This window comes from Phasianus colchicus, chromosome 1 (genome assembly GCF_987193195.1).
Source record: "Phasianus colchicus chromosome 1, bPhaCol1.hap1.1, whole genome shotgun sequence".
NCBI lineage: Eukaryota > Metazoa > Chordata > Aves > Galliformes > Phasianidae > Phasianus > Phasianus colchicus.
In genome coordinates this window covers 100,520,396-100,535,885 of record NC_143436.1, presented here as the reverse complement: position 1 = coordinate 100,535,885, position 15,490 = coordinate 100,520,396, and positions in this window count along the sequence as shown.

Genomic DNA, 15,490 nt, shown 5'->3' with positions numbered 1-15,490 from the left:
TGACTCAGCAGTTCCCATACACAGGTCAAGAACATAAGACCCATCATACAAGGATCTCCCGTATTTCTCCCAGTTCTACCTATGTTCATTTGGAAAAATCTAGCTCTGCTTTGGAGAGTGCATAGATTACTGGATGGGAAACCCAGTCCTCCCAGCACAAAATATGGAAACATATTTACACTTACTCTGAGCAACTGAACTACAACTGCCTTGTGAGGAAACATTTAAAAACAAAGCAGCAACAACATAAAAAACCAAACCAAACAACAACAACAAAAAAAACCCAACGTATCACATATGACTGACAGAAAACAGTATATACATAGATACAATTATAAACTGCAAGTATCAAGGAAAGGAACTGTTTAGCATGGTCAAAGGGACAATCTGAAAAAAAAAAAAAGAGGTGATGCTTGTTACTTTGGAATTCTGTATTACTAACAAACTGACCTTTAACACTACCTAATTTTTGCATGTCATGATATAGAACACTACATAGCCTTCATAACTGAATTAATATGTGTGATGTTTTATGTTCTTCGTCTATTTTTTTGTTAGTTTATAAATCTGTTCTGGTAAATAATGTTTTATTAAATCTTGGATACTAGATCAAATACTTATAGAGTCTGCAAAAGAAAAAAAAAAAAAAAAAAGAGACTAGAGAAAAAAAAGTCTATGTCCTGTTCTGAACAGATTAACTTCATGCAGATTATTTCTCTTATAAAGGTACTGCAGTGGTATCTTAAAGACTGAGTACTTGCATCAATTCCAAGAACCTCTTCAGGCTTTCTGGTATTTTCAAAACTAATAAGCTGAGGGCCTAATATTTAGAGAAAAACATAATTGGATGAAATGTTTGCAACTATCATACAAGTGCTGCTCTGAAAGTAATGCCTCCTATTTTATTATGCCAGCTCGTAATGTCAGAGGCAGATGTTGGTGGCATGGCAGTAGATGCTGAACCTTCCTGATAGTATTCCATTACATTCTGTTGCTGTGACAGATGGCAGCACAGGGACAGTCTGACAAAATGGTGACTGACATGGAAGTGTCTATGAAGAAAAGATGTGTCATTGAATTCCTCTATGCAGATAAAAAATAGCACCTATTGATATTCATCAATGCCTGCTGAATGTTTATGGAGACCAAACAGTAGCTGTGAGCACAGCGAGGCAGAGGGCGGTGTGTTTTAGCAGTGGTGACATTGACAGTGGGTCACCTTTGCTGGTGCTGATTTTCAAGAGTACAGCATGCAGACTCTTGTTCATCACTGGCAAAAATGTATAGTTAATGATAGTAATTATGCTGGAAAATAGTGCTTTGTGATTGAGCATTTGCTCAATCACAAATTTTTTGTAACTAATGTTAAGTTACATTTTTTGTAACTAATGAAGTTCCAATGAAAATGAGAGAATGCATCCTTTCTCAGTCCTAATCACAAGACTTTTCACTACTTTTACTGCACTGAGAATGTCACTTGAATTTGGCTCATGTCCTGTATTTTTCATAGAAAGGTCATAAAAGCATACATGTATGCAAGCATTGACTTTGCAAGACAATGCATTCTAATAGGAGGAGAAATGTTTTAATAGATCAATGCAGTTAGTGCATTTCAGTTTCATCATACGATTTGTTGGTGTTTTGTGCAAGGGTACACTGGGTACAAATAGTTTAAGCTGATTCCTTACCCCTTGAGGCAAAGCCATTATGAAAACATCTTAAATATATTTCTACATTGAAGTGTTGCTGTGATTTAACAAAATCAATTTCTAAACTGTTTTTTTTTTTTTTCTCATGCATTCAAAATCCAAGCTTGGAAATAGTTCAGTTTTCCATCTGAAGTATCAATTGGTGTGTTAAAATTATTCAACACCACCATAAAGACCTTGAGAAGAACATTAACATTTGCATAACAGACAAAGCTATGCCCAGCAGAAAAGCATGTAAACTGAGAGGACTTTCTAGGACCTGATTACAAGCTGAAGGGTGTTCCAGTCCTACATACCACATGGCTGATTTGTAATACACAGTTACAGTTTTGAAAGACTTGATCCAAATTCAGAATGCATAGTCTGACATCTCTACCATGGGCTGCTCTTCCCTGAGTTCAGTGGTTGCTCATTTCTACAGTAATACTGAGATTCCTGAAATAAGGTAATGGCAACGTTGGCCTGTCTGTTTCTCAGGAGGAATTGGGCTGCAACAGCAGTGCTGAGAAGACAAATACACAAGTGTCCCAGGGAGGTCTGTTCTAGAACCAGTTCTCCATGGACTGAAAATTGGTTTTCCCTTTCAGGGCTTCTTGGAGTCTTGGAGTGTATGTAGAAAAACTGTCATTCTAGAGGATGAATGGTGAGGGTGCAGAGGAATGGTTTCTGAACTCATTGTCTCCATGCTTCTAAGCCATCAGCAGTCAAAGCTAGGATTGGGTCATCCTTTCATCTGGGGATAACCTACCTAAAGTACTGAAAAAGACACCCAGAATCAGCTTTGCTGTCTCTGGATAATGCTGTTCTCTGTTTCCAGTGCTCTCTCTCACAGTGCAGGCTAGAATCACAGCTGGCTCCTTCTTGTCTAGACCTCTGGCATAATATAATAAGCTGTACCAAAGCACCACATGCAGACTTCACTTTAGCTCTAATCTAATTTAGGATCTTTTTAGTGGTTAGATCTTCAGAGAATCTGCTTTAAAAGCTTAAAGTCTCTTAGAAAAAGAGCACATTTTTTCTTCACTAGGCTTCAAAAAATTCAACATGCATTTTCTGTAATTTATTCAAAGACTCTCAGTTGTCTTTTTTTTTCCCTCTCTGCCTCCCTGAGTTAGATACTCCTTCCATTCGTAATGAAGCATTAAGATGGGCATAAGCTTAGCATATCAAACAAATGACAGGCCAAAGAAGAATTCTTGTTATTCGTATTTTAAAAGAGGAGATGAGGCCTGCTAGAGTAAAGATAGTATTTTTAGAAATGACAGAATGGCAGAAAACTCATGAGTTGAAAACCCAGTGAGCATTCATGGAGATAGTACTGTATTTTGTACTGTATTTTGTTGCCAACTAAAATTAATTTGAGAATACTCATGTAATTTAAGGTAGACTCCTGTTTTCTCATGGGATGAATTTAACCCTAATGAGAATTTTCATGACAACAAATGAGGTTAAACACACGTTACCTCATTACTGCCTGAGTCCTATGTCTCTGCACATCCATTCAGAGACGCCATCTGCTAGAATATGTGAAAAAATGAATGCAAACTATTAGCAACATAGCTAAAAGAAAATCATGTGAAGATTGTATTTATAACTCACTGGATTTATCTTAGAAATTGTTTAATCATTGTAATCTTCAGTAGAAAAGATATGTGTTGCTTTTATTTTGTTTATTTTCTGTTTTTCAGGTGTTTCATCCCAGATGAGAAATTACAAGTAGCTAGCTTGGAAGGAAATGAAAAGAAGATAAAATAGGCATAATACCTATAATAGAAAGCAAACACAAATGCTGTTGAAGATTATGTACTTCAGCATTTGAGAAGAAAAAGAGAGAATGGTGAAGATTACATCTTCCAATTCCACTTTTCTATCCAAAGTGCACCCTCCAGCCACTAAAACATCCTCCACACTGCAGTTCAGTCTTAGTTTACTCACAGAGCATTTGAATGTAATGAATAAGGAGAGACATTTTAGTAAGCATGATTGACGCACACAGACAGATCTTGCTGTCTGCCAAATTCACTTGGTGCCCTGTAACTCAGAAGTGGCCAGAGCTGTGTGATGGAGAATAAACTCTCCACATGTGAAATTTTCACTGGTGAAGAATTGCCAGCTCCAGACATTTGGAAATCACAGCTTACACCTCAAAAGATTGCCACTGGGCTTTAAAAGTGTGACCCATATCTGGAGTAATATATTTTTGTGGTTTTCAGATTTGGAGACTTGTTCAAGCTTTCTTCAGTATTTATTCTTTCAAATGAGAGCTGATATTCTTTTGAAATTTTATGGTCTAGCAGCTGTTCTCCATGAATACTAGTAGAACCTGCAAGGTTTGGCACAGGGTTTCAAGAGTTGGCTGTAAGTCTGGCACAATAAAGGCAGCATGTGGCACAGGAAAACCCCTATCAGGTGTAAGATGGAAAACTGGTAACAGGAATGTCAAACTGTGATGAAATGCTGGAGAAAAATGAGGGGGAGGATGAACTGGACTAGTTTCACTCTTTTTACAGACAAGAGCATGAGTTCTGCCTTCCGAACCCTATAACTCACAGGAGGTTCATAGAGGGAGATCATTCCTCCACCAGATCAGGGTTTTGCTATCTATCTTGATCTCTCATCCCCATGCAACTCAAACAGGAAGGGAGAATGTAAAAGGCACTGACACGTTATTAAATGAAAAATGTTCAGAAGAGGTCAGGAACAAAATCTCAGGGCTGTTTAAAGTTGCTTGATTGCCGTCTGTGTAGCAAATAAGGCAACCATACAAAGGTCACTATGTCTCATCCTATTACATCAGTGCCCTTTGAAAGTACATTGTGTCCCTTCAAGTTGTGTCACATCAAGAGCTGGTTGAGTGCTTCATTGTGACCGATATTCATTGCTAATTTAACTTTCTGTTACTGGTACATTATTTGTGAAATTATTCTCGTTCTGGGAAGCACATTTCTTATTTGCAGGAGTGTATGAACACCTTGCAGATACTCCCTTTGACTGTCCCTATTGTTAGGGCAGTCATGTAAAACAGGTGCCACCTCTTTTTTTTGATCAGATGACCACAGCAGAAGAATAAACAGAAGAATAGGATTACTATTCTTTCTAAATTTCTAAATTTTAAAAAGGTATGGGTTAAAAGAGTGAAAAAAAAAATGTCAAACAAGCCTGCGTATTACAGCTGAAAATGAGCATGAATTTGGAGGATTTTCAATGCTGACTGTACTTGCTATACATGGTTCTGAGTTTTTGGTTTTGTTTGTTTTGGGTTGGCTTGGGTGTTTCCAGCGTTACAAAAACCAGTACATCCTCTAAAATGTTGTATTAGGAGTAGGTCTCAGAATTCTCCGCTAGAGGACACTCTCTTCTTTTAAATAACCTGTTTAGTACTCAGCTAAGTGAACTACGAGTTCTGAGCTGCAAGTCCTACCTCCTTTGGTACTACCTCCGTGAGTTTATAAAAATGTACGAATGAGGTCAGTGCCGAGGGACTTGTGTGAAGTCTCAAATGTTCAATCTCTAGCTTGGAATGGAAAAAAGATTTTTAAAGCATCATCCAGTTCAATTAGCTAATCTGCAAGATTGAACCAAAGCATGAGGAAAATCTCACTCTGCTTTGACATGTAATATTTTATACATTTTATATATTTTTATAATATCAAAAATATCTTTGCACTGTTTTGTCATTTACAGTAAAAATTTTATCAAACATGATTCTCAGTCATGTTGGAAACAGTTTTATTTTTACTTAGCTGAGTGTGAGAATGTTAGTGCTGAATATGAGCTATTGAAGCATCAGGGAATTAATGTGTTACTTTTTTTAGGGTCCATTTGTCCATTTTCGTGTCAGACCTGCCCCAGTTTAATGGGTAAATGCTAATGAAAGGGCTAGTTCCACTCATTTATCTGCTTGTACCTGGCTTTGTGTTTCCTTTGCCTTTTCTCTTTCAGACCTAGTGGCTGTGCAGTTGCAAGATGAGCTGGATTTTTTACCTGGCTCAACAGAGAGCAAAACCACCAGAACAGTCAAATGGGCTATTCTGAGTCAAAGCACCAGGTAGGTCTTCTGCATGGGAGCTGGAGGCACACAGCTGGGAGAGAAAGGCAGGAGCAGGACTTTCCTGCAGCAGCACTTTGCCTTTGCACCAGGCTGGCTGCAACATGATATCACACAATTTCAGGCCACTAAAAATGTCATGCAAACACCACTTTGGCTTTTATTTGTTTTGTTTCTGAAGCTGAAGTTAGGTCACATCCTGGCTGCTGATCTGTAATGTTAGAATCATGTAATCTCTTGGAGTTCACTGGGTTCACAGCTGCTACAAAACAGGTGGCCTGAGAGAATTAGACCAATAAAAGAAGTGTAAGTAAACTTGGGTTTATTTATTTTTTATTTTATTGTAATTTCCCCCTCCCAACATTATATTCACATGGCTGTTTCTCTGTAACATTATAAACTGTACTACTCAAGAGAAGCAGTCATTGAAAATAATGAAGACAATACATTGTGAATCCACGAGTTTATAAAAAATGGCCTCTACAGATCTGTAGTGCCTATTGAATAGACTTACTTGGGCAACAGCTACCATGTGTATTCAAGTTGTAACAGATTCTTAAGTATGTGATACACGTATGTTAAAAGCCAGACCTTCTCTCACTAAGAATATGTGTTAAAAACACAAATTCCTGTGTCTGGTGATTTGATGCTTTTCCTGGTCTAACAGTCTTGGTATAAAGAAATGAATAAGAGAGGAATTATGGTTATTAAAATGCAACTAAAAAAAAGCCACCAACCAAACACATTGATGGTTTAGCATTATATATATTTTCTTATTATTTTCTGTCTTTTGAGTGTGATATGTTATGTTAGTTTACTTTAAAGGCGTTTATGCCTTTGATAGCATAATATTAAAGTATTTATTGCAAAATGTGATTTTCTCACTTTATTTTACTTGCTTTAGAAACCTACAAATAAAAAGCAAACACACTGGTGGTAGTCAGAACTACACCCAGACATAGCAAACTGTCACCTAGACCGTATTATGCTTGTTGAACATCTTGCTTTTCTTCCTGATGGACATAGGAATAAGACATCTTCCACTGTAGACAGCTAGACTGTTTACTTCAGTGCTAGCTACTCAATATTGGATGACACGTATGGATTAAATATGCAACAGCCCACATTTTAGAAAGGGATGCCTGCATAGATATGAAATCATGGAATAAAAGAATGTATACTTTCACAGAAAAACACAGATCCAATCCAATTGCAAGATTATGAGTCTAAAAGCTGAGAATGTCAGATGAGAAAACATGACTCTTTTATCTACATATTTTCATGTGAATAGTTAGTTCTGTTACCTAACTTTAAAATTCTCAGTCTAATTTCAAGACAGACATCAAAGGCATAAACTATGATGTGGTCTGTGTTCCCATGCAAGGTAGTTGTACTCAGGACAGCTCTCATGATCTTTGAGCCGGACTGTTTGCTTATTTGTCTGGTGCATAAGGAAGAAAAGAAGAGGGGGAAATCTGGGCTGTAAAATTCCATTTGTTGACGAGCACAGCTAATTTAAGGGGATAAGGAATCATGGTGTACTGCTGATCCAGGCCCACAGCAGAGTATGTGTGAATCAATTCTTCCCATGTGACTCAAGGCAAACTGTAATTAATATTTCTTCATTTGGTGTCCTTCATTTAGTTTTGAAGCTTCATACCTAGCCATGGAAACCATGAGTAATGTCTGTTTGATTTACACTGAAAAATCACGGAAAAGAAAAAGGTGGTTATTTTAGCTGGGCTGCTGGTAGAAATAACCAAAGTTCCCAAGTGTTAAATTAAGGTAACAAGATCCAGAGCGAATTAATATGATGCAGATTATCATGACGTAACAAGCCATTCAGTATTATCAAAATACTCTTTAAAACTAGCTTGATAGCATACAGTCAGCAGTGCTGAATTATCCAAGGAGATGCTTGCCAGGTTTTCCTTATAGTTTTGTTATGGAATAAAAACCAATATTTCAGATAGTATAAAGGAATGAGGAAAGTCACAGAAGCAGGAAGAAGCACCATTTATTTAACAGGATTCTCAAAAACTATGCACAAGCACAAATGATGTAAGTTGCTCTGAAAAGATGGGAGTATTTTGAAAAATGCACCTTTTGTTAGAGAACCAATACGCTTTTATAAAATCTGTATCTTTTTTTCCTGTTACTTTCCATGGTAAAGAAATCTTTGTTTCTGTGGTGCACATGCAGAATGTGGCAAAATAAGTTATTTCCTGATTATGGTAAATGGAAAGATCCTGGTTTTCAAGTCTTCAGTTTGCTCTGGAAGCAAATATCAGCATTTATACTCTTAAGGTCAAGAAAACTTAAAGCAGGAACAACAAAATATTGACTATGTCACCCACAATTATCACCAGTTATCTACAGACAGTCAGCATGGTGCTGTCAATGCCAACTGCTTGGAATTTTGTAGTCAAATTCAGAATCTGTCTTTCTCACTGATAGCCATCCCAAGCCTCGGCTCATGATTGTAATAATCCAGTTTACCAGGACTGAGGTTGGCAGCTTCCAGTCTCTGGCACCATGGTGAGCAGAGCAGAGCAGAGCTGTCCTGAAAGGCACACAAGCACCACGGAGGACATTCCCCAGAGTTTGTGAATCACCGTACCCCTTCATCACCTTCTGCTCCAAGTGCGTTCCTTTGACCTTTTCCCACCCTGGTATAGATTTACAAAAACATGTACACTAATAAACACTTAAAAAGCAATCTTCATTCCCTATCTTTTTCTCATAAAATAACCCACTACCAAAGGTTTCTCTCTACGCAGGCTCTTCTCCCTGGGGACGGGATGAAAGGAGAAACAAGTGACAGATGTTAGCTGTTTTGGTTAATGCGCTATTAGAAAGCACTCAGACACTACGGTGATGAGGGCATTATAAAAGTCCGTGTGGGAGAGAACAGAACGAGCACAACGCATGTAACATCAGAGGCACGATTGTGTACAGCTTGCTTTCTGCACCTTGCCTTGTCTGCTGGCCAAGCCGCTCCATTTCTTCTGTCCCGCTGTTGACGATAGGACAGAGAAACATACAGGGTGAGCGCTCTTTCAGAGAATGTGTACTCTGTCTTCCATTTCCTAAAGCACTCAAGGGATTAAACAATAAGAATCACAGCCAGCATTAGCATTTTAATGGGGAACAACGAGTGTGAAAATTCTCATAATTTGGCCTTTGAGCACCATCTGAAAAAAAAACTGCAGGCAAAGAGGGACAGAGACAGAGAATGTATTCTGACCAGACTTATGAGAAATTCAGCATGTGTTTTAATGAGGAATGGGTTAAAGTAAGTCAGTGCAGTTGACCTTGTTGGAGACACATTTTCCTCATGCAAAATCCTGACATTTCAGACCTGCTTTCACACATTCCATGAATAGATGTTATTACTCATTATCACATTTATCATTACAAGTATAAAACAATGAGGTGTCAACGAGGGGAAGGATTAAAATAGGCTTTACTATTTTTTTTTTTCTCGGCAGAAAGTACCTGGCAAAGGTAATTATGTGGCAACTTCTTCTAAGAGAGGGAAAAGAAGCCAAGTTTCTGACATCCAAAAGTGTTCCTCTGAGGAGTTGTTCAAGCCAGACCAAAACTTTCTGTTATCCTGATCCTTTCCAGACCAGCATAAGACATTGACCTCAGCTTGGAGAGGTAATAGCCAATTCTTTCCTTTGTTGTGGGTTTTATTTTCAACTTCATTGCAGGTAACATCAAGTGCAGTGCAGCTCTTTGCTCCTATTTTGGAGGAAAGTCAATGCAGCTTTCATGTATGACAATAAACTACGTTATAAAGAACAACTTGACAGTCAATTTCTGAATCCATTTGTGGCACACTGTCATGGGATGTCTATGGTGGATGGGAAGCGACACAGTTACTGGGGTGTGGAGAAGGGTGAATACCTGGCACGCAAAACTAGAGAGGCACAGATTATCTTCTTACAGACATCACTCATTACTAAGCCTACAGTAAGCCTGGCTCTGTCCACAATGATGCTCAGGATGGTTCACAGGCTTCCTCATTTGCTCTGCTGTGCCATGATGGCTCTGTTCTCTTTTTCTTTTTATCTTTTTTTTTAACAGGTAGGATTTGTTGGGTTTTTTTTCAAACCGACCTGTTTGCTGGGCGGCTTCACAACGCAGCCAGCACACAGGAAGAAGGCAGAACGCAGTGGCATGAGACAAAAATGGGCAGAAACCCTGTGAGGAGAAAGTGGTTACGAAAGGTCTGTGAAGTATTGCCATTTGCAGAGCTGCTCATGCAGCAAAGCGGGCTCCTAAGAATATCCCACCATCTTAAATCTGGTGATACATGCTGTGTGCTGGGAATGGGAATTGTGCAGTTAGAAGTGCCCTCATATATATTTTTTAATAGAAAGAAAACTGGCTTTTCACCAATAGTGAACCCTGCTATTTGCAAATGAACTTTTTTTTTAATGCATCAGTTAATAGAAGTCTCTGTCATTTAGCCAAATGCAAACTCAAGTGAATAAGATTGCCAATTATTGGTATAATTTTGAAAGAAAAGTATTCAGAACTAATTGTATGCTTCTCTTGGATAGCCAGCTTCTATCACTTTGTTTTTGCAGTGCCATCCTCTCTCCAACTGTCAGTACGATGGCTTTTTTTTTTAATCGAATTTTCTCTTTTGAAAAAATTAAAGCCTTAGTAAAAAAAAAAAAACAACAACCCTAGCCTCTGCAAAATAAACCCATCAATTACATTTTGATGCCATTCCATTGTGACCAGCAAAACATCCAGAATGACTAGAAAATCTGTTGAGGACGGTAGAAAAATTGCTAGTTCTATGTGCTCATTTCAGCAATGCAAAGATGATCCTGTTTACATCAAAAGGAGTGTTAGCATTACTCTAGCTATAGAAAAGCTGCAGAACATTGCCTTTACTCAAGTACTCCTCCCACGAATGTCCACAAGGAGTCTATTCTGCTTTTCTAGATCTTGCATTATGCAAGTGATAAAGTGCCGCATGCAGTACTGACAGTGGAATAATATCTAAAATAGTGTTATGTGATAGAGCCTGTGATACAACAAGCTTTGTGTGGGAACGGATAGTGCCCCACTCATGCAGAATATCATATTAACCTCTGTATATTTTACAGAATCAAATGTCAAGTATACACGCCCCTATGCAGACCAAATGAAAAGAGGCATTACCTGATCTTGAAAACAACTTGATTTCCATTTAATGATCAAAGATTCACAGATTTAAAAGGCCAGAGGGACCATCGTGATCATTTTGTCTGACCTCCTGTATCACACAGGCCAGAGAACCTCACTCGTCAATTTCTGTCCCAAGACCATAACTTCTGCTTGTGTGAATATAATTCTTTTAGAGGCATATTGCCTAATGCCCAGTGCCATGGCTGTTAGTAAACTAGACTGGGTAATTCTGTGCATTTGCTATAACCATCTCGTGAGGGATATATTTCTTGTGAGCTTTGTTTAAAACTTCTGAACAGTTTCACCACCATCTCTGACAAATGAAGCCTTGCACTTAGTCTGTCAGCAGCTAAAAGCTCAGCGATGCATGTTTCTCCAAGAACTGCCTAACCCTTGGCCTCTGCCAGCGAAGGTGCCAGGTCTGGTGGCAGTTTCTGTAATATGGAGAGTTTTCAGCTCCAAAGTGGACAGACAAGTTAATTCCTTCCATGTGGGCCACTGGACAGCCATCAGGTGATGATCAATTTCATTGGCTGCACACACACATGGAGTTCACTTTTGTAAATGTAATACTGTACTGTTCTACAGTTCTCCAGTGAGCACTGTTACTGATATATTCTAACACCTTATTTTCCTCTTCTAAACTATAATCAGAATTTTCCATTCTAGATGCTTGTTAAAACTGATTTAGCACATGCTATTTCACAGCAGCACCAACAGTAGGTAGCCCCTGCCTGTAAAAGTTTTAAATCTAAAGTGCAGAGAATATGCCATGGTATATTCTCCTCCTCCATCAGGAGGTTTTTAATATGATACAACTCTTAAGATAACTCCTGTCACTACGCTTTGATATTTTGCATTTCCTGTAAATTAATCTTTCGTTTCCAACTGTTAATCTCTGGAACTGCAATGTACAATATAAATGGGATCTGTTAAAAATAGCAGAGTAATATAATGAATTAAAATGACAGTAAAGAAAAAAAAAAAACAAAAAAAACTTCAGTTGTGCCAGAAATCAGTTCAATATGCTGGCTTAGTCTTTTTTAAATGAAATGGAACTGATGAAGTTAAATGCAGTTCTTGCACAGAAAAATATGTATGATAAATACTTATGTGGCCAGCACTTTAGAAATTACATATGGTTACCATATAAAACTATATGATAAAAACTTGGGGTAACTTTGTTATTTGTATGTGGGATATAAACAAACATAAGATTGCAGTGAATGACAAGTAGTTCCGTCCAATATAAAGCCACATTTATTAGAACGTAACAGAATGCTGTTACCCCTTCTGTTTGAGAAATTAGTTGATTTTCAGAGACATGTTTTTATTTAATTAGAACTAGAAATGGTTAGAAGAGCAGTCATCTTTGCTGGCGGCGTTATATATTTGTGTATTTCACACAAAGAAAGCACACATCCATACATTTGCATTCAGGAGTATTCAGACAGGAGACAGTTCTTTACGTTCTCAGCCCTCCGCAGCTAAGCTCTCAGCTCAGAAATCTCTCTGAAGACCTTCAGCAAAGCTATGTTCCAGTGCTTCTTTGAGTTGCATCTTGGTATGTGCTGCTGCTGCTTTTTCAGTTTCTCTTTCTGTTTTTCACTCCTGCGTTGTTCAGCAAAATCTCCCTGTCTATTTCTGCTTTTGTTTTGAGGAGTGACATGCGTTTCACTTATCTGTCTCCTTATATATCACCACTTGATTTTCATGCTGGAAAGCAATGATTTTTTCAGTCAATGTAATCAAACATAATGTTACATTCCACCATTGTCAGTGAATCATGAGAGACTCTATATTAATACTTAACCTTTTACATTGTGCTCGTGAAAGACAGCTGGGAAAAGAGAAATGAAAAGCAGCTCTACAAAATATGGCCCAGAACAAATACCACAAAGAAACTCACACAGTGCTCTCTGTACCTTGTAGTGGCTTCACTTTATTTGCTGATGTTCCCAATTGTTAGCTGAACAACTGTAATACCACCACCACCAACATACTCTGCATCATCTAATGCCAAGCATATATACTAGCCCTCCCAAATCCGAATGACTTTTTGCACAATAAAAGGCCACAGGACAGAGCCTTTGGCTATCGGTGCTGTTTAGACCTTAGTTAGATTTTTTTATTACTGGAATCTTTTGAGAGATTTTGGTTCATTCACATCACATCTGTCCACTCCAGATGCAGGTGTCGTGTTTGGGCTCTGATGCTGCAATAAGTTGAAGCCCAGAGGCTTTGGCAGCATCAGGGGACAGTTTCCAGCAGGAAATATGTGTGAAGACCTCTTTGCTCCTATGCATAGGTTTAGGGATCTGCCTGTGGAGGACAGGGAACATCCATGTACAGAAATTAGGAAGCTAAGGTAAATTACAGTCCAAAAACGGTGTTAATTACCTCATTCAACTAATCTGTAGTCTTTTGTGCTTACTGATTTCAGGTCAGCGTCATAAGAATAGCTAAATAATTGCTTCTCTGAAAGGTTTATGTAGTATTTGGATGGAATTAACCTAAATTTAACTGTCTAAAAATGAACCGTCTATTCTATAGCTAGACTCAACAAACAGGAAGAAACCCTCAGCAATGACACATCTCATTGCATATTGCATCTGCATTGAAAAAGGATGAGTTGTCCTCTGGAAGTACTGTAACACTTATTTATATCTAATATAATAGCTTAATCTAGGTGTTTACATTAAGAAAATGTGAGACATTTCTTAACGTTGCTGTGCATTTACATTGCATTTACAGAAACAATCTTGCTTAGGTACCAGAAGCAGTCTGTCCATAGTCTATATGTGATGAACACTTCTGACATTCTGAATTTGAAGACGTAGAGGGGTAAAATTATAACTACCTTGGATGAGAGTCTTTGCACAGCAGTGTTGTGGCTTTAAGCCACAGCTATTTATTGCAGCAGTAGGGGATGATTCCACATTCTGTATTGATTTGAAGATATTGCCTTTGATTTGAGTTGCTAGCTGCTATACTTGAGATAACAATTAGCTTAGGGATAAAAGGTCACCGTAGGCAAAATCTAGAAATATTTTACAGTAGTGTAAATTATTATTTATTTTTTTATGAGAATCTTTGTAGTATTTCATGTAATTGATCATAATTTTGTCAATCATTTATGGGAAGCACTTTTTAAAATACTTCTACTGTAAGGTTTTTCTCTGTGTTCTTGTAACACCTCTGAAGTTATTTGTTTGTCATCATAAAAATTGGTAAAAAGAGAGCAGCTGGCATCAGAGTTGATATGTGAAGTGTCAATCTGCTTTTGGATGATAATTTGCTCTGACAGCAGTGGGAAGGAAGAAGAATGGTGGTCACAAATTTATTTTAATGTGTCCTGCAACCTTGTGATTGATTAGAGAAAAAACAGATTGTTTCATCCTTTTTTCACAATTGGATTTTCTGGTTAAATCCAGAACTGCCGAAGTGCAATAAAACACTCTCATGAAAGCAGTAATCTCCCTAAATCTTCAAATTCTACCCGCCTCCCCAAACCTCATTTCATACACAAACACGGAACAAAATGATGTATAAAAGCAGCAAAAGTGATTACCATCAGCAGAGTTTCCTTTTTAATGTATTAGACCTTTAATCTTTTCTTAAGTGTTGGCCATTAAAATTATTAAACTGCATCCCCTCCTCCTGACAACATATAGTTTTTGAATGAATTGACTAAGGTACTTAAAAATATATACTGTGTTATTTCTACTGCTCTGTTGGTCTGGTTTTTTTTAAAATTTTGCATTGCTTAATGAGGTCATCTCATCCCTTTCTGCAAAGCTGGTGGCTACTGGCAGCTGCAGGAGCTGCATCTCCCCTCCATTCTCATTGAAGCGTAGGGATCCAGGAAGCTCCTCTGGATGATGGTGAGTTGGCAGAAAGACTGCTGTCTTGGAAGTCATCTGCTGGGAGTGGATACACAGCCTTTTCAGAGCTACCTTTACTTCTCTTTCAAGCCCATGGATTGAGTGAATATTAGCTTTAAGTATGTCCACAACCAGAAGGCTAACTATTGGCTAAATTAACATGATGACAGTTAATAATATAATAATTTGCAAACTTCTAAAAGGACTACAGCCCTGCAGTCTCCATAGTGGCAGCAGCAAACAACAGCAGGTTAGGCAGTTCCTTTCCTTTGCTGGATAACTAGTATGACAGGAAGTGTTCAAAAGCAATGAGGAGTCAAGGAGACCAATCAGAGAGGTGTCAGGGAGTCATTGGTTTTTCGGGAGGTCAGCGGACTTACTTTTTCTGAGATCAGGCTGCAGGAAGGAATCTCTATGATGCTACCCCAAATCATTTGAAATATTCGAAAGTATTAATGATTAATATTACTGTCAGTTCCAAATTGAATGTCAATCCCTGTGTATCAGTGAAGTTGGGGTTCTCCAGCTCTAGACTTCAGAGCAGATGATAAGGCTTTCTCCACCTTCTCATTTAGTATCGATCTAGTGCCTATGACTGATAGAAATTAACACTGCAGTCTTGGAAAATGAATCATGGCAAATGAGCAAGACAAATTCTT